The sequence below is a fragment of the Schistocerca serialis genome, chromosome 3 (genome assembly GCF_023864345.2).
Source record: "Schistocerca serialis cubense isolate TAMUIC-IGC-003099 chromosome 3, iqSchSeri2.2, whole genome shotgun sequence".
Taxonomy (NCBI): domain Eukaryota; kingdom Metazoa; phylum Arthropoda; class Insecta; order Orthoptera; family Acrididae; genus Schistocerca; species Schistocerca serialis.
In genome coordinates, this window is record NC_064640.1 from 162116560 (window position 1) to 162140265 (window position 23706).

Below are 23706 nucleotides of genomic sequence, written 5' to 3' on the forward strand. Positions count from 1 at the left end.
AGATGGCGACCGCTCAACAGAAAGCTTTTTGTGTTATTGAGTACGGCAGAAGTGAATCGACGACAGTTGTTCAGCGTGCATTTCGAACGAAGTATGGTGTTAAACCTCCTGATAGGTGGTGTATTAAACGTTGGTATAAACAGTTTACAGAGAATGGGTGTTTGTGCTAAGGGAAAAGTTCTGGACGGCCGAGACGAGTGATGAAAATGTAGCACGCATCCAGCAAGCATTTGTTCGCAGCCCAGGAAAATCGACTCGCAGAGCTAGCAGAGAGCTGCAAATTCCACAATCAACTGTTGGAGAGTCCTACGAAAAAGGATGGAGCGCCACCACATTGGCACTTATCTGTCCGTAACTACCTGAACGTCAACTACACGAGGCGATGGATCGGCCGCCAGGCAGCCGGTGACATCACTGGCCTCCAAGAAGCCCTGATCTTACCCCCTGCGATTTTTTCTTATGGGGGCATGTTAAGGATATGGTGTTTCGGCCACCTCTCCCAGCCACCATTGATGATTTGAAACGAGAAATAACAGCAGCTATCCAAACTGTTACGCCTGATATGCTACAGAGAGTGTGGAACGAGTTGGAGTATCGGGTTGATATTGCTCGTGTGTCTGGAGGGGGCCATATTGAACATCTCTGAACTTGTTTTTGAGTGAAAAAAAAACCTTTTTAAATACTCTTTGTAATGATGTATAACAGAAGGTTATATTATGTTTCTTTCATTAAATACACATTTTTAAAGTTGTGGTATTCTTTTTGAATCACCCTGTATTTTTTCGATGTTCACGATAGTGTCCCACGTAATCAATTTCTATTACGTCAGTCCCTTCTTAATCCGCGTGTTTCATTTTTGAGCAACATTAATTAAGGCCATCCATGTCCATAATTTAGAATTTTGTCTGTTTTTTTTTTTTGTGATGCACAGAAACCTGAAATTCGAAAAACTGGTTATGTGTTTCCTGACTTTTCGGTGTACGCCAGCTCCAAACACAATATTAAAACACAACCACCTTTAGTGGCTACATTTCATTTACTTAACTTGCTGAACATCGAAGAAATAGCGAGGTGAAACTCAGCTTTAATATCTTTCCTACATTTTAAATATCATCTCTGTTCAGTTTTACGCACTGACAGGCACTATGCGACGTGTTCTCCAATAAAGAACATAGCCCAAACAAAGAAAATACTTGAAGATATCAGGGTTGCTCCAAGCAGCATTGCCAACTTGACGGATTTCCCATCCAATTTGACGAAATTTCACGTTGTGTGACGGGTAAAATTTAGTTTTGAAGTTTTTTTTCACGAATATTATTAAAAATGGGCTTTTTTGACATTTTTCTGGTTTCATTTAATACTGAAAAAAAAAGTTGCTGACAAGGCGACCCTCCATACTGTAAATCACGGATTTTGATGCGCTTCAAATATGTTGTAGAGGCACTTACCCTGAGTACCTGGCTATCTGGTTTTTTGGTGATGGGCCTTGGTTTTTGAGAAAATCGATTTTGAAGTTCATTGTCCGCTCTATACCTGTAATATTATATATATCTCCAGCAAGTCAGCGTACCGCACCGGTAAAGGTTCACGGCTACCGCTCTGGAGGTACTGTGTTCGAATCCTGCTCATGCACTAATTTTTTTGTTTTCAAAATCGACAAAATTTTTCAATTTTATTTCAAAGGATATCAACAAACAGTGTAAGGTGTGCGAAATTATTCAGATATATTCAGTTATTAATTTTTTTCAAATATTCATTCCGTTTGTGGTTCGCAGTTGGAGTTCCAAATGTTCGTACAACAGTCGCTTCTTGTATTACCAGAAATCGATCTCCACCCATTATCATCCCCTCTCCCATGAATACCGTTAGCCGTAATGGGAACCCCAGCTCCTAGGCCACTGAGGATGCGAGCTGCATTCCTTTACGTTTGCATCTAACTACAGCGTCAGTTTCTCGCAAAGCGTCTCTAGTGCCGTGTGTTAGAAAAATTCTGTGAAATGGAAGAACCAAGTGTTTCTGCAGTAGTGCAGCCAGAAGAAGATCCACAAGTCGAGGAGTTGAACGAAGAATCAAAAGGCGAAATCACAAATGCCATTAAATACGCCGAAAAGCTACTTCGCGATTGGAATCTCGTAACGAATACACCGCCTAGTGTGATATCTGCCGATTCCGTTGCAATTGGCGATGAGATATGTATCGTAATACAGGATCTCTTGGCCGAAAGATAGATCATTATTGATGATGAATTGATAGATTTCAACTAAGAAGATGAACTGGGAGAGTATGATTCGAACCACAAACGAAATGAATATTTGAACAAATTAATAACTGAATATATCTTTGTAATTTCGCACACCTTGCACTGTTTGTTGATATTCTTTCAAATAAAATTGAAATATTCGGTCGATTTTGGAAAAAAAAGTACGCGAGCAGGATTCGAACACGGTACTTCCAGAGCGGTAGCCATGAACCTTTACCACTCCGCTACGCTGACTAGCCGGAAATATATGTAATATTACGAGTATAGAGAGCGGGCAATGAACTTCAAAATCTATTTTCTCAAAAACCAAGGCCCGATAACCAGGCACTCAGCGTAAGTGCCTCTACAACATATTTGAAGCGCATCAAAATCCGTAATTTACATTATGGAGGGTCCCCTTGTTAGATAAAACTATCACGAATGCAAATCTTTGTGCACCTGCAAGAGTGTGCCATGGATGTATTGCACTAAAACTCGTTAAGTTTCACTTCATGTGATGTAAGAACGGGCTGTATTTCTGATTTGTTCATTCAAATTAATTACATGAAGGATATAACAGAAAACTGAACTGAAAATAACTTCTTAGATTTCCTTCCTATTGAGAAATGTACATGGCTATTTTTTAGCTAACAGTATTAAACATCTCTGATGACTGGAAAACTCAGAAAAAGCAAACATAATGCGGTGGAAAATGGCTCTAGTTTCTGTTGTAAGCAAAGATACAGTAGTAAGTAAGAGTCCCATATCCACGAACTGAGCGTAGGGAGCAGTAGCAGGAATCCTGCAACGCCATCCGAGTGGAGGTAGTTTGCCATTGCCCTCCTCCGACCTGTTACGAAGTGTCGAGCGTGTTTTTGTACTTAGGGGATGACTGCGATGAGTGTTGGTGCTGTGTCGTGTTTGTGTTCTTATGTATGAGGAGGGAGAGGTTGAAACTCAGTGCTGGCACATAGCGTAATTCTCTCGAAAAGCATGAAGGGGGTCACCGAACTTAACATTCCCATCCGATGGACGAATCATCATCAACAGTCTTCTCTTCATGAGAAATGTGGAGAGGTTTGGAATTTAAATCCAGGTCATTGGCGCAAAAACTGGCGATCAGTAAGTTTAAACTACCATCTCTCCTCCCCTGGCCGGCCAAATACTGGCAGCGAAAGTATCATCCACCATCAGGATTCGAACTGGCTTTAAATATACGATACGTACCTCTTGCACCAGCAGCACACTAACAAAAATATGCTTTGCTCTACGAGTTATTGCCGCTAATACTAGAAAATATGCTGCGTGGATGGTGGATTGCGAGGGGCAGAGAGAAGGGGGGGGGGAGAACAAACTCCATTGCAAGCCCCCAGTCCAGGCAACATAAACCTGTGTTTTGCGCTTCCATGAGCTCCTGATAACCGGCTTTCTTTTCCGAAATGGAGTAGAAGATAGCCCGCGTGACGAGCCAGCAAGTGCACCATCACGTATATTCGTAAAAATCACAATGAATCTAGATCAAAAAAACACAGACAGCTCAGCTCATCAACGATGACGACGACAATGCAGTCAACACCGGATAATGGTACGCTGCGCGGTTAGCAACGAACATCTGCAAATCACTAAGGCACGAATTCTGCGGCTGCTACAGATCATAACTGGGGAGCTGCGTACCAGGTTACGGACTACAGTGTCGTAGTGAGTTATTGTGTGTTTAAAAAATAGTGTGTAATGCTCTTTTTGTTTGTTTTTACGACTGACTGAACATGTCTGAGAAGAATGTCAGGCGGTATGTACGACAATTTATAAAAGAATGGTGAAGTAATAAACAATTAAAGGGTTGGTTGTTAGAGTTGCCCGGGGAACCTAGTGGTGCGCGGTGTAAATATTGCCAATGCAACCTGAATGTCTGTGTGTCAGATTTACTTCTACATGGAAGTCGTAAGGCACATTTAAAAGCAGCTGAACCTTTTTCATCTTCACGACAGCCAACATTGCCACTTCAGTCTGTGAAACATACACACGAACGTGCACTGCTGGAGCTTCTCTTACATCGTTTGTAGTTAATCACTATGCAATTAGATCCGTTGATCATCTTTCAGATCTAACCAAGAATTTTTTTCAAAGTGCTGACCATGCACTACACCGCACGAGGAGCCCTGCTTTGATCAGGAACATTCTCTTCAAGCACTTTAAATCTAAACTGCAGAACAATGTTGGGAATGGACATTTCAGTCTTGTTATAGATGAATCTACAGACATTGCTGTTACAAAATTGTTGGCGGCGTCAATTGTAAATTTTTCAAAACAACAAAGCTTTTGAACTAGAACAGGGGAATGCTGGATGTATTGTTAATGCAGTGAAGTCATTACTTTCAGATTATGGTATAGATATTAAACAAATGAGAAGAATTTGTACAGATAATGCCTCAATAATGGTGGGTATTAACAATGGGGGTTTATCAGAAACTGAAATGTGAGGTCCCTAATCTTGTATTGATCCCCTGTGTTTACCATTCAGTTCAGTTAGCAGTGTCCTCTGCTGCCCAAATGCTACCAAGGAATCTTGAATTCTTAATTTGTGAAACTTATTCTTGGTTTTCTAAATCTTCTTCTCGACAAGTCATGTATAGGGAGTTGTTTAAAGCAATAAATGATGGAGCCGAACCTCTTAAAATTATACACAAATCAGACACAAGGTGGCTATCGATCGAAGTTGCTGTTAATCGCATTTTAAGTCAGTGGCTTGAACTGCAGACACATTTTGAAATATCCAGACAACTGCTTCTTAGACCAACAAGAGAGGAATGTCACAAGGTCAATAAATCATTCCAATCAAGTACAGCAGACCGTTCAAAGCTACTGCAAGACTTAGTACTTCTTATTTTAGGTCTTACGAGGCAGATTGTTGTCCCTGGTGTTAAGGGGGCTTTGCTAACAGTCGACGTTAGAAAACACAAATCCCCTAATATTTATCTTGGCCATGAAGTAGAGGATTCATTGGTAACTATGATGAAAGAACATAAAATTAACGCAGAAAGCGAAAACGTTTATCACAGTAGACGCGAAGATTTCTGCTTTGCTTAACAAAGGAGCTCCAGAAACGATTGCCGAATAATGTCAAGGTTTTGCAAAAAATGTGTATAATTAATTGCTCCAGAACAGTGTTTGAGGGTGGTGAAAGAAAGTATAATCCCGATAGCCCCGTAATTTCAATTACCTGACACAGATAACAAAAATTGACTTTGAGTCCTCAAAGTTAACTACTGTTCAATGGAAAATGTCGACAATACAGTACAACGTTGACAAGAGATCGCATCATATAAAGACACCAGTTCCCAAAATCCATTTCAGGAGCTCTCAGATTTTGCAATGATGCTTTTGGTGTTACGGTGGTCAAATGCCGAGGTCGAAAGAGCATTTAGCATGCTCAACAATGTGGAAACCTCCCTCAGGAATACACTTAAAACCAATACGGTAAACGTAGTTCTCACTGTGCGTGCCGGACTTTGGTGTGTGAACAAGTGCTGCCATAATTACGTCTTACCAGAGCATGCCTTGAAGCAAATAGGCACAATGGCTGCGTACCGAGGAGACCAACAATCCAGCACGTCAACTGAAGAAGAGGCAGAAGACGATGTGTATGAACTGTTGTTATTTTAATCAATATAAGTGAGTAAATATCTTTAAATTTGTGCATCTTCACGTTTTCGTGGAGCAATGGACTGCTCCATTAAATTTTGGGCGCGTTGCGCATAATTTCGGTTTCTTCTTCTAGTATTTCGTCTGTATACTGTCCAGCCATTTGTCTATAGGCTCATTCTGAAGATGACTGAACGTTATACAGCCAAAATATTGGAAGCAGTAGCTGAATGCGTGCGACTGCACGCCCGAAATTTAATGGAGCGCATTTAAATTTGCTTCTTATTGTTCCATTAAAATGTGATGTAGTTACATAATGTCACATCTTTTATATTTTGGCCGAGTTCAGCGGATTTTTAAATATTTGTCGGAATTGTAAACTAGGAATGAGTACATGTTTAAAATAAATTTTAATTTCTTCTTTTTATTTGCAAGAAAATACTGAGGTATCTGATTTTGACGGATTTTGGCTGATTTTTTATATGTTTGCTCGAAGCGTAAACAACGTAATGAGTGCAATGTTTTAAAATAAGTTTTGTTTTTCTTTATTTTTGCAAAAAAAAAAATGGAGATATTTCATTTTGACGGATTTTTGGGTGTTGGTTTGACGGAAAAAATAACGACGTGTTTGCAACATTGGCCCCAAGTTTCCCACAGTGAAACTGCCTGACAATTTCCAGATACCGTTTTAGCATTTTTTTTTTCCTGACAAATTTTGAGAGCTGTACAGAAACAGGCAAAAAAAGTGCGGATTTCTGTATTTCTGAGCATATTATTAACTCCTATTGTGAATTAACAGCGAGTTATTGTCTCCTTTACAGGATTTATGATTTGGAGGTTAACAGCAAGCTTTTGCACCTTCTCCCATACAGGATTTATGAACTTTTCAGGCGAGATAATGGGTCAGATCGGACACGAAAAGTAAAAGGAATATGTTGAACAACAAAACAATAAAATTTGAAAAATAAGAACGACAGCACTGGGGTACTTCTAGTGCCATTTCTCTGCCAAATAATACTCATTGTTCTGTCGAATAGTAAAAAAAAAAAATTACAAATCAATCAATGAAACGCAGTAAAAATTCTTTTGTGAGAAAAGTGATATCTTCACCAATTCTACTCAATTCAGTGGACTTATCGGTCAGTATCAGTGACATTTTGCCTTTCAGTTCATCAACCTGGGCGATGGACCGATTCCGCCCAGCTCTGTCGACTTCGTCATCTTCACATTGCTTCTGCTTTAAAGCCTCGCTATACCGATATCGTGCATTGCGATAGTTCAGTATCATTCTCTTGCCAGCGTCAGTCTTGAAGACATCGCCAGCCGATTTCAGGCCATCATATACATGACGTATGAATACCAATGACTTGGTTGGTTGATTGACTATCATAAACTCTTTCTTAATTAAAAAATAAATAAAACCATTGCTCTACAAAGGCTTGACCATGGCTCAAAATGAGAACTTTTGTACAAAGCGAATGCTGGTAAGTCTCTCGAAAAGTGATCAATTCCAGTCTCACTTCTGTTGTACAGGGTGACAATTATTGAACTATACGAAATAAAATCGTCATAACTTCTGAACGGTTTGCATTAGGACGTTCAAATTGGCCGCGAGGCATGATGGGAAACAGATTGTGCATTATGGTCTAGTTCAGCGATTAAGCCCACTGTCATTTGGATGAGTTCGTCAATAAGCAAAATTGGCGGATTTGGGGGACTGAGAATCCGCTTTTCGCGATCGAGAAGTCTCTTCACCCCTCCGCGGGTGACTGTGTGGTGCGCAGTATCCAAATGTGTGTGAGTTCTTAAGGGACCACAAACTGCAGAGGTCATCTGTCCCTAGACTTACACACAACTTAAACTAACCTATGCTAAGAACAACACACACACACACACACACACACACACACACACACACGGGAGGACTCGAACCTCCGGCGAGAGGGGCCGTGCAGTCACTGACACGGTGCCTCTAACCGCGCGGCTGCAATATCCAGTCATGGAATAATCGGTGCTATATTCCTTGATGGCATGATGACTACCGAATAGTGCACGAAGGTTTGGAAGATGACTTCATTCTCATAATCCAATGTGACCCTGATTTCGACAAGATATGGTCCATGCAAGACGGAGCTCGACCACATCGAAGCAGGAGAGTGTTTGGTGTGCTTGAGAAGCACTTTGAGGACCGCATTCTGACTGGCCGCCATACTCTCCAGATCTGAACATATGCGACTCACTTTTGCGGGGCTATATTAAAAACAATGTGTACAGCAATAACCCTAAAACCACTGCTGAGCTGAAAACAGCCAAGCAGGTCATCGACAGCATCGATGTTTCAACACTTCAGCAGGTCATGCAGAATTTCGCTATTCGTCTGCGCCATGTCGTCGCCAATGATGGCAGGCATATTGAACATGTCACAACCTAAATCCGAATATCTGTAGGGACGTTCACATGTTGAATAAAGTGTGTGCACGCCGTAATTTGTAATTAATTTACGTTTTTTTCATACAGCTCAATAATTGTCACCCTGTAGGTTGCACAGGGGTCCGTAAACTCATGCTTACCATGAAGTTGTGAGAACTCTTTCTCAACTCCATCACAGTCCTTAGCAGTCATACAATTCCACGAAGAGAATTTCTGTAAGAGATTTGAGATTCTACTCTTGCTAGTTCTTGGGCTGCTATTTACCACAGCTGGATCACAAAAACTTATGTATCAACAAATGCTATACTTCAAAAGTGACTTTAGGAAGAAGTTCGAGCACATTTTAATCACAAATGTTCCTGCAATCAGTCCTGAAAGTTAAATACCTTTGGTTGCCACTTTTACCTTTCTCAGCTCAGTCAGTACAGCATAACCCAAGTTAATTTCTTCGGCTGGAATAAGATTAGCTTCATCATCAAGTTTTACATCACATATCGCTTTCGTGGCAGATAACACATCAATGTAAACTACTATGGACATCACGTCAGCAAGAACAGGAGACAAAACATCAAAGCATTGCACAGGATACGTGCCATGGGGGCCACACATTGGAGTTCCCCGAGAAGGGGCGTTACTGCTCTAGAGAGAGAGAGAGAGAGAAAGATATTTTAGCCGGCAGCAGAGGGCTTTCGAGGTACTTCGACATCATTCGCCAGGTGTTAGTATCTATTTTAACTTTGTGCTACTTTGTCCACATAAGTCTTTAGAACACGGACAGATAATTTTTACATCCCAATCGTCCACATCTTCGTTTTACAGCCAGCGCACGGGGCAAGCGAAGTGACACTGTGCAAACTCCGCCTTCTTTTGTCAAAAGACGCAAATTTAAACATGCCAACAAGAGAAATGAAGTTGTTACTCGAAATTCGCCACTGATGAATGAGTGGTTTTCAGGTGACAGCAAGTTTTAGTGTCTGCATGTATAATGAAGGAGCTGGGTCAATGACCACATCGATAGACTTGGGTACTGTACCATGAAATAGCTTGTTTGTGAACACTGACAGATGAACATTACACTAACAACAACATAAAAATATAGGGCATACAGAGTGAGAGTGGTAACGTTTCTAGATGTTATTCTGACTGTGGATTGGAGTGTTATAAAAATCATGCTACAAAATATGAAATGAAGTTTCAGAAAAAAATTCTTCGTTTGTGTGACCATACTGACTATAACAGATTTATACACTGAGGTAACAAAACTCATGGGATAGCAATCAATACACTTATATAAGTAGTAGGGCAATGCAAGTATTACAACACTTTGTTTGTGAGGGTTACATACATTCAGGAGCAAACTTGATTGATTTATGACTCCCTGAGGTTGATTTATATGCCACTGGGGATAATCTGTCCTTCTGAGAAACCCCCCAACCCTCTGTGAAATCCTCAATCCCTACCCCTCCCTCTCGCCACTACAAGCACACTTTTGATATCAAATTCATTGACCAATTAATTAAATCGATAAATTAATTAACTCTTCCCATTCTAGGAAATCCCACAGCCCCTCCCCTCCCCCACATGGAACTTGGCGAGAGACAGACTCAGTCTGTGCTGAAGAGGAAAGATCTCACGAACAAAATTCAAGTCAATGTCAATTACATAGCAAAGGATATACTGTTTATAAATAAAATTCAATTCATAGAAGTTGGATCTTTCTTTTATTTCGTGGGAAAACCATCATTCTCTGCTGTTTATTTAATTTTGGAAGATGTAGGTCTCGTAAAATACATCGAAAAGAAGTAATTAAATACATAAACAGTTTTTTTTTTTTTTTGATCACGCAAAGAAAACTGTCACGAAATCAACATTAACATAACTCACCGCATGTAATTACACTGTTAATCTGATCATGTCTTCGCACCGACCGCAAGGCGGACATGCTAGGGGCACCAGCCACACCGACTGCCTCGCATATCCCCACGTGCACAAGTTGGGAGAGAGGCTTGCAGTGTAGGAAACAACTTCATCCTATTCTGCTACCAAAGGTGTTCACATTGATGTATGGCCCTCAGTGAGCTAGTTCACGAAACTGGCGCAGAGGACACTTAAAATGCTCCCCCCCCCCCTCCTGCACTAATTCCCTTGGGAACTAATAATAACACGGCATTCACCTCTGCCCCCACCTGCAAACTAGTGGGAGCCAATAGGAACGTGGGAACACTAAATCCCGTCACGCGATAATGATGACGAGTGATATAAGACAAATGTGCTCTCAGTCGCAAATGGTTCAAATGGCTCTGAGCACTATCCGACTTAACTTCTAGGTCATCAGTCGCCTAGAACTTAGAACTAATTAAACCTAACTAACCTAAGGACATCACACACATCCATGCCTGAGGCAGGATTCGAACCTGCGACCGGAGCAGTCGCTCGGTTCCAGACTGTAGCACCTAGAATCGCACAGCAACTCTGGCCGGCGCTCTCAGTCGCAGTCAGTCAGTGGAAGAACCATGAAGTGTCAACAGCAGCTAAGATCCCTATTTGCCTCCGCATCAGAGAAGATGCATAAAAGTAAGTACTCATTACATGTCTTTGGTACTATTACTGCTTGTAGCAGTTCTTCCTTTTCTTTGTCAAGATCTCTTTCTTTGTTCAATTCTTTGTCATTGTCTGTGGATGCATTTGTTTTCTTTCATCTTTGTTCAGGAGCAGTCTCCAGTGTGTCTGGAGCAGCAGTGACTTCCAGCGTGTCTCGTCGGGACCTGCAGCAAACTCCAACGTGTCGGGGCCAGCGGCCTCATGGGATCCTATAGCACTTGACCAGCAAGTTGGAGCAGGATAACGAACTGCTATATTCCATCCCACTCATCAATTTGTGTAACGAAGAAACCCACCCAGTCCCCGACTCTCAGACGAACTGTGCTCGTAGCCCTACACCACATGTTGCAAGTCAGTACTATTCACTGACATACGCACCATCCCAGAACGTTCCAGTGTTACTGCAAGGACAGTGTGTTGATGTGGTGGATGAGAAGCTGCTGATTCCTTCCAGTGCACTCATGCTTTTCACTTCAACTTATAATTTAACAGCTAGTAGTTCAAAGTGCCAAAATAATGGTACACACACCATACATTCCAGCAGCTTACAAAGAATGTTGGTGAGGCTGATGGGCCGATAGCTACACACATCAAGTGGGTTTTTACCGGGTTTGAGCACCGGAATGATGGTGCTCTCCTGCCATTGCGATGGAAAGACGGCATCGCACCAGATCTGGTTGAAGGTGATGAGGAGATGACGCTTGTAGTCAGATGAGAGAAGTGTAATCATCTGACTGTGGATCCGATCTGGCCCATGAGCTGTGTCGGGGCAATGTGCAAGGGCACTGCGGAGCTCCCACTCTGTAAATGGGGCATTATAGGATTCATTGTGGCATGTAGTGAACGAGAGGACTTTCCCTTCCAGCCGCCATTTGAGAGTGCAAAAGGCTGGGGTTAATTCTCCAACACAGAGGCTCAAGCATAGTGCCCAGCAAAGTGCTCAGCAATCGTGTTTGTGTCAGCTGATAACACGCCATTTATGTTAACACCGGGAACACCTGGTACCCGAAAACATGTTTGATCTTGGCCCAGACTTGGGAAGGTGACGTATGGCACCCAACAGTTGAGACATGTTTCTCCCAACACTCCTGCTTCCATCGTTTGATAAGTCAGCGGGCGTGGAGCCGTTTAAAGGCTATGAGGTGTTCCACGGATGGGTGCCGCTTATGCTGCTGTAGAGCTCGCCGACACTCTTTAATTGCTTCAGCGACTACCGGTGACCACCAAAGGACTGCCTTTCACTGGTGGGGGGGGGGGGGGGGGGGCGCACACCCTAAAGAGCGAGGGATCATGTTTTCTGCCACAGAAACGATTGTTGTTGTCACCTGCTGAAGCATCACATCGATGTTCCCATGTGGGGGAGAGTCAGCGTTGACAGCAGAGGTGAAAGTTTCCCAGTCCGCCTTGTTTAAAGCCCGTCTGGGCAGGTGTTCCTGGGCCTGACACCGGGGCATTGACAGGAAGATGGGGAACTGGTCATCACGACATATGTCGTAATGTGCTCTCCAGTGGATAGATGGGAGAAGTCCTGGGCTGCAAATTGATAAATCAATGTCAGACCAAACTGCGAGGTCATGGGTTCCTTTTTCCCGGTAAAATAATTACACAAGGGAAAGAAGAAAAGAAAGGAGACGTACAGCACAATAACAAGAGAATGGAAGAACCAGAAGAACAACACAAGGGTAATCAACACTACTGTGGACAATACAGGAAAAGAAAGCCACAGAGAGAAGCAAGAAACAGGTGGAAGGGATAAAAACAAGAGAGCAGATGACCGTGGCTGGTCGGCCATGTGAATAAAAAGGAAAATCCAGCCACTCTGCTCTGTGACACATTAAAACATCCAGCCTAAAAGCATTAGAGTGGAGAACACAAAGAGAGAAAGGACATGCACTAAAACTGATATAGAATGAAAAAACACACTGCCACGTATAAAGCGTAAAACTAAATTAGGCAATGAGGTGTCAGCTAAAATTAATGATGACAAGTCTGGTAATTGAAGAGTCTGTCGCAGGGCAGCCAAAGGAGGGCAGCTCACCAAGATATAGGTCACTGTCAGCTGGGTGCCGCAACGACACTGAGGTGGGTCATCGCAGCACAGGAGGTAGCCATGTGTCACCCAAGCGAGGCCAATGTGGGGCCGACATAGAACCATAGAGTCTCTGCAAGAGGCCTGCGTGAAGGTCTTCCACAAATTCGTAGTCTCCTTAATGGCACGCAGTTTATTGTGCGTACTGAGATTATGCCATTCCGTCTCCCAAAGCCGCAAAACCTTGCGGCGTAGTACTGAAAGCAGGTCAGTTGCAGAGAAGCCGATCTCCATAAGCAGTTTCCACATAGTCTGTTTGGCCAGCCTGTCAGCAAGTTCCAGAAAAACACCACTGAACGACTGAACTGTTCTAGGGCACAGATGGACTCCTGGATGGTTGCTACCAAAAGATGATGAGGGCAGGCTAGTCGGTAGCTTGTAGGCTGCTCAAGGAGTCAGTACACAGTACCATGGACCATATTTAAGCTCTTATGGGGCGTGATGGTTACAGAAACATCCCCCAGCTTGTCACAAGGAAGTAATGCCCGTGACTGGGCAGAGGATGCTGTTTTGATTAATACTGACCCAGATCTCATTTTGTACAAACCCTCCACCTCCCCAAACTTGTCCTCTAAATGATCAATAGAAAACTGAGGCTTCACCATCATGAAAGATTCCAATCAGCTCTCGAACATACAAGGTACCGGGGAGAATAAGCTTCACTGCCATCCTTAGCCTGACATTCCTCCCATGATGTGGCCAGGGAGGGGAACGATTTGGGGTTGGACTTCTGTGCGTTGGATCGAGCCCATGAATGCTTAGAGACTGCTGGTGTTTGACCACCAGCAAGAGATGACACACTACACTTCATGGTGTGTCATCTGTCCTGATGCCATCCACTCCAACCAGGGGCCCTCCTCATGGGTGGCACCCAGCCGCAGCAAAGGCCACCTAACAGGAAGGCCATTGCTGTGAGTCCCGATGCCCCAGGGTGACGGGTGTCTACTCCTCGGCATATGTGGGGAGTTAACAGCACAGGCATCAGCAGAGTGATCCTTGTGTGGTCAGGGGGGCTACAACCGACAGTGTACATGGCGGCCCCACCACAAAGGACTGGCTACCGTGCTGGATATGAGGCGCAACCAAGCAAACAAGTCCATTATCATCGTCAGCGTAGAAAATGATACTGCACAGCTGATGGAAAAATATGCACCCAGGAGGGTGACCTCACCCAACAGTTGGAGAACAAGCAGAAGTGCAGATCCACGTCGACGAAGGATGCGATAAGTCTCAGCACATGATGGACACCATGCACCATGCAAGGTGCCCTTCCCCAATTGGCTCACTCTTCAGGAAAATTTTGAAAAATGGAGGTCAAACCCTACAGGGGACCATCACATAAAGGCCAAAACATGCGAGACTCCTTTTAGTCACCTCTTACGACAAGCAGGAATACCTTGGACCTATTCTAACCCCCGGACCCGCAGGGGGACCAAAGGGGATGATGGGTATTGAAGTTGTAGAGCAGCAGAAAGGGAGGAGGTTGAGCAGTAAGTTGCAAAACGTCTGCCCTTGTGACAGCAGAAGATGAGGGTGAGTAGACATTGCAAAGAGAGAAGGAGAAACCGAAAAGGGAAAGACAGACAGCAACAGCTTGAAGCTGGGTGTGCAAGGAAATTGTGTGACTATAGATGCTGTCTGGAAACAGCAACATGACATCCCCATGAGCTGGACACCCACCTCAGGAGGAAGGTCAAAAGAGAATGAAGTGTGGGAGGTGAAGATGATCATGAGGGTGTAATTTTGTTTCCTGGAGGCAGAAAATAAAGTGCCAGAATTTGAATGTGCACAACGACCAGGTTCAGAGGCTAGAGGATCCTGATCCATTAGTTTGTCAGAGGTGTCGGTATTTGCCTTCAGTTGGCCAGTTGACTGGTTGTTGGCGATGTGACCTGGTGAAACAGAGACTGGCTGGGTGAGGGTATCGTACGGTGACACCGCCTAAGAAGAACTAGGCAGAAATGGTGACCATTACACCACTGCAGAATGTCCAGGTGGAGAAAGGGAAGATCTTTTGCCTTTGTTTTACTGCTTAGAATCTTGGCAATTTTCCGGTGCAGTCCCAGATGTAGGCTGGCTAGATGTGTGCAGAAATTCATCGCGGAAGTAGTTTTTGGATTTCCATGCTTCTGTTTGCAAGGCATGTGATTTTGCTTGCGCATGTGAAGGTCTGTTGGTATTATGTGCACCCGTAGCAGTTGAAAATGAGGATGGGACCTTGGAACTGCACGATTTCACAATCTTGGCACTAAACTGGAAGTTGCAAGTCTGTGCAGAAATGTTATTTGGAAGTTGCTGTGTAGCAAGAACTGTACTATAATTGCCAGAGGGTGGTGTACAATATTTGCTGCTAGCCAACATTTTCTGAGCAACGTAAGTAAGACATTTTCTTTCACCCAGGTCTCCTGAACAGCTCTCTCACTGATGTAGATTGGACAGTCATGGGAGGAAGCAGCATGATCACCCTTGCCATTGACACAGTGAGGGGGAAGGAGATGGATACTCACACTCATGAATGTCCCTACTGTGGGCTACGCATTTCGCTGCATTTTCACAAGATTTATGGGTGTGGTTGTAGTGATGACATTTATAGCAATGCGTGAGATTCGGGATATATAGTCTGACAGTACTAGCTTTGTAGTAAGACTTAATTTTTGCTGGAAGTACCACATGGTCAAATGTGAGGAATAGTGTGTCGATTGGCACTAATTCTTTATCGGCCCTTCTCATGATGTGATGAACTGCAATCATGCCCTGGTCAGTGAGACAGGCTGTTATTTCGGCCTCAGTCAGGTCATCAAGCAACCGAGTGTATACGACACCACAGGAGGCATTCAGAGTGTGGTTGGCCTCTACTTTAAAATGACAGCTGTGGAGAAGAGTTGCACTGAGCAGTTTCTGTACTTGAAAAGCACTATCTGTCTCCAAAAGCAAAGACCCATTATGCAAATGAGAGCAGAACTTCACAGGAATGGCAACAGCATCTACACCCTTCTGAATAACAAATAGATTAACTGTCATGAAACTGTGATCATCTTCCATGCAGCCGGGAAAGGCTAATCTTTATGAAAAAATAGCTCAATGGCTACCTACATCTCACTCACGATTCTTTCATCTGAACCCATTTACGTTATCGAGATGTCAAACTCACTGCAGAGAAATCCTCCATCATTGCAAGCGTATCCGATGGTGCGCTCCTCCCTGCCGGGGGGCCCTCTCAGGGGAGCTCATCCACCTTAGATGACTGTCCAAACCTCAGGTCACACCTCCCTGACTCCAGACAGAGGGACCAATCAGCATAGAGGAGCTCAGCCAATCCCCCTCCTTGGGCCTGGCCTTTACCGGGTGGTAAGTATGAGCCCTACTTGTCAATGTGGGGCTGGGAATTATGCATTACACAGTCACCTTTTACACGTCAAATGCATGGGCAGGAAGAAAAAGAAAAGGGAAAAAAAAGGAGACCTCAAACACCAAAGTGGGTGGACGAGATGAATCCATACACAGTTTCACCAAGAACTTCGGTTTCCTGAAGAAGGCATAGGACACAGTCCCGAAGGGAGGAGAAAAGAACAGCAGGAGGATAGACATGCAGCACGGAAAGAGAAATAGTGCTGCATAGGCTGAAGGCCCGTGGTAGCCTAGTACGTACTCACCAAAGAATTGTTAGCCCCCTGGGGGGCTTGAGAGCAGGGATAGAATAGGAATGTCCTAGGATATTATGTGGTGAGAGGGCTAGTTCATCTCTGGAATTAATTCATGCATGTTGATGATGCCATGTTGCACCCATGTTAAACTTCAAGTCTCTCTGTTACCGGCTGAGTAAATATGTTCAAAGGTCAGAGAAGAGCATGCGCCTACCACTACTAATAGTACAAGACGCAGTAAAGCATTGTCTTGCTCAAATTAAGCTTTTGGTTGAAGAGTACGTTGGCTAATACCATCCGTATAGCCCAGGCAGTTAAGCAAAGACCCCACTTCACCTATAACAAAATGTTCCACTGCTGGGTTAAAGCAAACTTATGGTGTTGACAGCTCTTGCATTTTGTGTGGATGCTGGGAATTTGTTGACATTGGTCGTAGCCAATTGGATGGTAGTATACAGTAGCCAACAAGAATCGCTAAATATAATGTTTCCATTTGGCAGAGCATATGAACTGATTACATTTGTTTTCAATATGGAGTGTACCAGAAGAACTTTTAATGATCTGATTATTACAATTTTAAGATTGCTGACCGGTTTTCGTATTTCTTTGGTGACTAGAAAACCCAAGATGTGCTGTAGCAAAGCCTGAGGCTTGGATTAGGTTGGAAAGTAACAATTTAGTTGAGAGCTCGCAAAGCTAGCGAATGTGAAAACAAAAAAATTTGGTTGTGGTGATAGACTGATCTGTAACTTAGCCCAGGTCTAGGTTGCATTGGAATCAAATAATCTGCTTTTGAATCTCAACATACAAATACAAGTACATAATGGAATTATCTGTAGCACTGGCTGAAATATACCTTCATCACTGCAATAACCTACCTGCATATCTTATTTCCAATTATGTTAAAAATTCTGATGATATGGTTGGATTCTAAACATCATATGAGCTAACTTCATTTATGAAACACAGAAAAATTATGAAAAAAGAGCTCAATTGCTACCTACATCTCACTCACGATTCGCCATGTTGACTTCCCATGATTCATTACACACACTGTTACCGCAGAGCAACCAATGAAAAAGCTGCAAACATTGTAAGTGTACTTTCACATCACCACTGTACTGTACTTTGGTTTCTGATGGACATACAGAGTTTACAGCTAAAGAAAGCTGGTGGCACTTAACAGCCCCCTACTTCAAAGCCTTGACTTCAGGAAATCCTAACTCAGTCACAGCAAACTGGCTGAAGTGATTGTCACCTAGGTCTTATATACACATAACTCATGAAGGACTCTTATACTATTACCTCCTAACTGTTGGCCATCTACAATGTCTTGATCTTTACAAGCAGTATATAAATAAACCACTGACAATTGCACACAATTTGGCATTCACATGAATACACAGATCTTCAATGGCAGTGACAATGCTGGCCAACTTAAAGCCATTCTACTAGGAACAATGTTCCACCGTAAGTGTCAACTAGGACTATCAGAATCATATACAGGAAGTGGAGCTACAGGCACAAGTGTAATTCTCCAGGCTGCTCCTCAAATCTCATCACCTTGCACCCCACCTCTGTTGGTGTACCAAATACTGCAACTGGTGGAATGACTGATACAAAACTGTTTCATGACAAGAGTTATTCTGCCTTGGTTTCTGTAGTAGCCATTTAAGAGTGCAGCACAGATCAAGGCAGAAGTAACTACCACGGGTTCATCAGGCAGCAACCTACACTCTTCCAAAGCTGATGCCTAAACTGGACAGACTGGATTTCATATAACCATGTGCTAATGTTCATTTTACAACAACCAGTCAATGTTGAGGGAAATCTTCAAACTCTGGTACACACAGTCTTTTGGGGAACTGATGATAATGAAAACTGCAGAACAGTTTTAGGCCTCTTCTTAAAAACAAGGGTGTCCTGCTCTCAATTTGAACCATGTGGAATTCATTACCGTTTAAGCAATTGAGAAATAAACAAAAAAATTGTGTATCTCTGATATACTGAAAAGAGAGAGAGAGAACAACTGCAACACCTTCAAGTGGCACCAGGGTATGGTACGTGCATACTGAGAGGTTGTAGCCTGAAGCTGTACTCCCAGAAGAAATGTGACCCTCTGATGTTGAATTTGATGCAGTGGGAGTATGTCTTGATGCTGACATTGTAATAATTAACCACCAGTTTCTTGTGCTTTCATAGGTGAAGTTTTCCTTTCTGCTTCTTCATTAATTCAAAGTGAATTTAAGGAGGACGTTCTGAGCCCAAAGTCTCCTACTCCCTTGGAGGTCATGTGAGTTTGTCAAACTTTACTTTACCAATGTTTTTGTGTTATTAAAGATGTCAACTGTTGCTCATTTCTTAACACTTGTACCTGTACCATTTTAATGACACCATTGATCTGTCAGTGAGGTACTGCATTGTTAATTAATCCCTGATGGCTCTGCCAAAAGGGGCATACCATATTTCCTTCGGCATCCTTGTCAATTCCAAGCCTGATATTGTCGTTGATGGGACCTTAAACCATAGCCTACATTATCTCATTTTAGTTAGTATATTTCTTAATAGGGTGTGTAGTGTCGTCAGTGGGATGTTAAACCCTATCCTACATCCTTTCATTTTAGTTAATATATTCTTTTAATAGTGTGTGCAGTGTCTGGAAGCAGAATAGCTTGATCATTAGTAGGTAAAGGGAGAATTTTGTAACTAGAAGTTAGAAACTTTGATTTATCACTTTCTGCAGCACTATGTTACTCTAGTATTAAGACTGTTATCAGTCTGAAGTTTGGTTTGAGCACCACAATGCTTTGATAAAAATAGTCCTATTGGAGGTGGTATGGCATTGTCTTCCCCTGACCTTTGAAGTGACTTGTTTAATTATAGGGGGACCTACATTTGAATGTGATGTCCATATCATGGTTAGCTTAGTATTATTTATCTTTCAAAATTTCTTCAGGTGGTATTGCTCAGAGTTGTTTTCTGGACACTGTAATAAAGACACCATTTATTTTAAGGAATATCCCAATGTAATATGGCACTTAATACTGTTTTACGCAGAAGATACAGATTTTTGTATTAATAAGATAGAGTTTTACATGTACAATTAATATTTTTTGCTTCACATGAAGGTTATTAATCTCAGTGGAACTTGTATTTTGTAAAGCCTTCAAACTGATGCTGTAATTTCTGCATTGGAATTTCTTAAACAACTGTCAAATATCAATATTGCCATTTACAGATTACAGACAGCCTGCTCATAAGCTGAACAGAAGTCCTTACTGAAACTATTACTGAATGTACTGTGGAATGTGGATGCTTCACTGCTATCAAGGCATGGTATACAGGGTGTAATTAAATTCCCTTTGCACACTTTGAAGACAGGTTCATTAAACCATAACACAAAAAAAAGCCCAGAAAACATGGGCTCTAAAATGCATACCTTATGAGCTATGAGTACTGGTTTGCCTTTGATACTGTGACAAACATCTCTACTACTGCAAGGTCTTTGTTTTCCATATTTTGGGAGGCGGTAGTACGGAGCAAAACAAGAAAAATATTCTTAGTAAGTATGTACTCTAAAGAGCTATGAGCACTTCTTCAGTGGAGGAGGTGTTTCACAGTTGCAAAGATCTTAGCTCTTAAATTATGCATTTTAGAACCCATTTTTATGGGACAGTTTTTTTGTTGTTTTGGTCCATACTGCCTCCTCCCAAAATATGGATAGTAAAGAGCTTCAAGTAGAAAAAATGGTAATCTTTGGTACTGCGAGATGCAAGTGCTCGTAGCTCTTAAAAGGTAAGTGTTGGTTAGTTGATTTGGCGGTACCTTTATAAGAATTTTGTTTCTTAGCTTTCACTCACTGTAAGAGAACATACTTAAATTTATCTATTCATTCATCACACAGATAAAAGGAAACTGCTTGTAAGAAAATAAAAATTTGGTATTAAATACACTGCCAGAAAAACAGTAACAACCGTGAAGGTGAGGTTGTTTAATTGACCAATTAGGTGACAGGTAGTTCATCATTGCAGGAATAGATGATAACAAAAGACCAAATGAAACACACTTGTCACAGTAAAGATTGCCCAGTCACATCAATAGACAGTGTACACCCCTCTGGTGGCAACACAGGCAAGTATTTTCACATGCAGAGGATCATAAAGATGGTCACATGGCATCCTGAAATATATTGTCCCGAGCACCTTGTGTCTTTTGTTGCAATTCAGAAATGGTTTTTGCACGCACTGGAGAATGAGTTAACTGCCAGCTTTATCGTGCCCCATATGTATTCAATTGATGGGAGATATGGTGCTCTTTCTGGCCACGACAGTAGTTGTACACCAAAAAGACCATGTTGCATCAGATCAGCCATATGTGGACATGCATTGTCCTGCTGAAAAATTGCATCACCTTCCTATTGAAGAAATGGCAATAGCATCATTGGGGTAACAGTCTGTGGTGTGTAGTGGGCATTGGTTACTTTACCCTGTAGAAACACCACGTGTGACCGCAAGTTGTAACTGGTGGTCTCCCCCACCCCACACCACTAAGCCTAGGATGGATGGATTACCTTGCTGTGGAGTCCCATAATCTCCGTCAGTCAATCAATCAATCAAAGCCTAAGATGGGATGTGTGTTGTGGGCACTTCTGTAGTCTAAACAGTTTGAAAAGAATTGATGCACGGTCAGGTCTCCTGAGTGCCATGTGATTGCTGCTGACTCTGTCAAATGAATCGCTAGCACTACAACCTCTCAGTATGCACATACCATACCCTGGTGCCACTTGAAGGTGTTGCAGTTGTTCTCTCTCTCTCTCTCTCTCTTTTCAGTATCATCTTTGTGAAGATTGACAAGAAAGAAAAATGTCATATAATAATGAAAATTTTTTATGGTCAAGTCACCTCTTTTGCAAGAGGCCACAGGAGAATGTGACAATGTTAACATATATTGTCACAATGTACAAGGGTTGCGAAATAAAGTAAATGAACTTGAAATTCTAAAGAGTGATACTAACGTATTGTCAGACAAACATTTACTATGTGGCAGTGAACACTGGCGAAAAGCGTCGGGATTACCTTATCAGTATATTCAAAACTTCAAGTTAGTTCACCACTTTTCCAGGAAAAATTACAAGGTGGTGGAACTTCTATCTGTATAAGAAACAGCACCAGCTGTGATTTTGATATTGGATGTAAATGTTACTATGAAAAGTGTGATGTATATAATTAAAAATAATTATTGTCATGACAAATTTGTTGGCTTTAGCAACACACAAGCAAATTATCACCTTCTAAAAAACTAAGCCTTTGGGCTACACTATAGTTCAGTCTGTCACCACAACTACACATTAAAAAAAATATGTATGCCTACCATACAACACAATACAAAAAACTGTTTCCTCAGTGGACTGCCATCTGTATTAGGCTCATACAGGTCTAGTAAACAACATGACCTAAGCCATTGCCCCAAAGAAATAAATGGCATATTACAAACAAGATATCTGACTGAAAGCTACAACTGAAACATAGCAAAAACTTAAATGTGCCAGATGCCATTTGTTTAGTAAGGAATAGGCCTATACTCACGGATCATGTTGTTCATTAGACCAAAACCTCATGGTATGTGCCCTGAAGTGATGTAGGGCTTCAGCAGGAAATATAAATTTAAATGGTCAGACAGAGCTCAGTTTCTTACTACTGCTAGTATTAAGTAACAAGTAGTGAGATCGATTTGTGCAATTGACAGTAGAGAGAGAGAGAGAGAGAGAGAGAGAGACAGAGAGAGAGAGAGAGAGAGAGAGAGAGAGAGAGAGAGTCTTGTAACATATACAAAAGATACTGAAAATATCCCTTGTGGACAATAGATTAAAAAGGCAATCTTTAACATTATATGTGGCAGTCTCAAACCATTTTAAAAAATATGGCAAATGCAATAATTAACTGTTGTTAGTAAAAATTAAATATTATTTCCGTTAGTTTACTATAAGGTTTTGAGGCACTATTGCACCTAGATGTTTCTTGTAATTATGCACACTGCTCCTGTACCACTAAAGCATAAATTGTAAAGAAGTATTGTGTAGCTAAACATTTATTCTTGACTTGTCCAATATTACATGAACATTATAGTACTGAATATAATCTCTAGGATCAAAATGAGTATCAAATGAAATTAATCAATGTGCCACCCATTTGACTGAACTCTCATGAGCTTTCGTAATTGCTATTACGTGGATTTCGGCACACAATCAAAAACACACGAAGTCTTACAATAGGATCATATAATGTTTTTGCCAGTGCAGGGCAATCACGACATGTTTTAAATGACAGCTATAAGTTATGAAGATGTTAACGTTGAGGGATGCAGTAACAGAACTATTAAAACTGTCTACAAGCGCTCACAATCTTCTTAGTCGCTGCGGCTAAATTTCACACCCTATCGACGCAATCATATCTACAAAATATGTCTATTAGAAACAGAATCAGCTAAGTACGGTGCACTTATTAAACATATTTCCATAACGAAACCACTGCAAACAAAACTCAATTATATTTATTACGAATAATACTGCAGAAAAAATAAGAGTAATGTTTTAGCTGTCAATTTGCACTCACAATTAACTTCTTTGCATCAGTCAATAAATTTTACACCTTTCCGGCGTATTCATCTTCAATAAAAAAATCGTAGTGACACAATTAATTCAACTCCACAATTCTCTCCACTATACACTGCAAAAGATAAATATCACATTTAATTTCCAACAACCCAAACAAACATACTCATTGCTTACCCTCCCACTAACATATGACTCTCGAACTAGCCACTATTATGAGGTACCAACCGAACTCGTCAAAATTCCATTTACACAAAATTCTACATTGAGCAGATTGTTTTACAAAACAAGTCTAGAAAACGATGTGAAAGATTGACAGTGAAATAATGAAATGGAGGAAAAAACCAGGAATTCTAAACAGAATGAAAGTGCGAGGTTAATAAAAGCTACGATTTCTCTGCTCAAAGTGTGGTGGCTGGAGTGGTTGTCGGTGCAGATCAACAACTGCGCA

The 23706-nt window shown here is 41.8% G+C and overlaps 1 protein-coding gene across 3 annotated transcripts in view; it reads right to left on the reverse strand.

Moving 5' to 3' along the window:
- The window catches only part of LOC126469873 (exocyst complex component 1), a 273287-nt gene extending 249847 nt beyond the window's left edge, over positions 1-23440 (reverse strand). For all 3 annotated transcript variants that reach the window (XR_007586087.1, XM_050097195.1, XM_050097194.1), the window contains exon 1: positions 23257-23440. The gene's annotated coding sequence lies outside the window, so the exon portion shown is untranslated. The remainder of the gene's footprint in view (positions 1-23256) is intronic.
- Positions 23441-23706: the final 266 nt, after the last annotated feature.